We start from the raw sequence: 1,447 nt of genomic DNA, 5'->3' as shown, positions 1-1,447 counted from the left end.
AACCAACTGCTAGTGAGGATGAAAGAAAATAGCCCCTGCTTAGAAAAATCAGCCACTGACTTAGAAATTGACACTGAATCTTTTAAGTTTCTACAAACTATAAACCATAGCTGGAGAGTTCATTTTGATTTGCCTGGGTGATTCTCCATGATATGGTTTCCCTTCAGACACCACTGCTTTATTGGTGAATCATTTATGCTGATTTTAGAGAGATATTCTGGTGTGTTTTTCTTTCTGAATGCATAAGCACCACCTTCAGCACATTCTGGTATATATAAATGTATGTGTGGCTGGGCGCGGTGGCTCAAGCCTGTAATCCCAGCACTTTGGGAGGCCGAGACGGGCGGATCACGAGGTCAGGAGATTGAGAACATCCTGGCTAACACCGTGAAACCCCGTCTCTACTAAAAAAAATACAAAAACTAGCCGGGCGAGGTAGCAGGCGCCTGTAGTCCCAGCTACTCCGGGAGGCTGAGGCAGGAGAATGGCGTGAACCTGGGAGGCGGAGCTTGCAGTGAGCTGAGATCCGGCCACTGCACTTCAGCCTGGGGGACAGAGCGAGACTCCGTCTCAAAAAAAAAAAAAAAAAAAAAGTATGTGTGTACCCACAAACAGGATCAGATTGGCACAATCATTTTTTAGGTTGCTAATTTGTGTGTTTTGATGGTGATGTGAATTTAAAATATTTAATAACCATAAAAACCATCATGGCATAGGTACTGACCAATTGAGAAGAATACCAGGTGCAACATTAGAGCAAAGTACTGGGACCCCTTTTGTGCAAGACCAGGGGATCACAGTAACTGGGGTGAACCAGGAAGCTGCTATTTACCAACCAAAATGAAAGTCTTTTAATAGGTTAACAATGGTGCAACTATACCAGGGTGTCACAACTAAATGTCAGTACTGCACACACACACACAGAAAGAGACACACACACATAGAGAGAGAGAGAGAGAGAGAGAGAGAGAGAGAGAAAACCCCAAGGAAGGTCTGGCCTCTCCTTTGACCTCTGTTATCCAAGTGGTTGTAGTCAGCATCTTGCCAAACGGACGCCCCAGGACAGTACACTCCTGTAGAGCTCTGGCAGGTGACACGGCAGCCCAAACCAATGGTCATTTCTACAAGGACACCCCTTCTCTTTCAGCACGGACACCCGGAAAACCACAGTCTTATTCACAGAACACAGTAGTTGGGACCCAAGCACAGGTACCACCTCTTAGATTTTAAAAGCCAAAGATGAGCGGAGTTTGAAACAGACAGAAACACTCCAAATCCACCCAAGGGAATCTAAAACAGATGATAAATCTATCTATCTATCTATCTATCTATCTATCTATCTATCTATCTATCTATCCATCCATCCATCCATCTCCCTTCCTTCCTTCCTTCCTTCCTTCCTTCCTTCCTTCCTTCCTTCCTTCCTTCCTTCCTTCCTTCCATCTAT

Source organism: Colobus angolensis, unplaced genomic scaffold (assembly GCF_000951035.1).
Source record: "Colobus angolensis palliatus isolate OR3802 unplaced genomic scaffold, Cang.pa_1.0 Scaffold305, whole genome shotgun sequence".
Classification (NCBI taxonomy): domain Eukaryota; kingdom Metazoa; phylum Chordata; class Mammalia; order Primates; family Cercopithecidae; genus Colobus; species Colobus angolensis.
The sequence above is the reverse complement of the archived record's forward strand: the minus strand, read 5'-3'. Positions refer to the sequence as shown.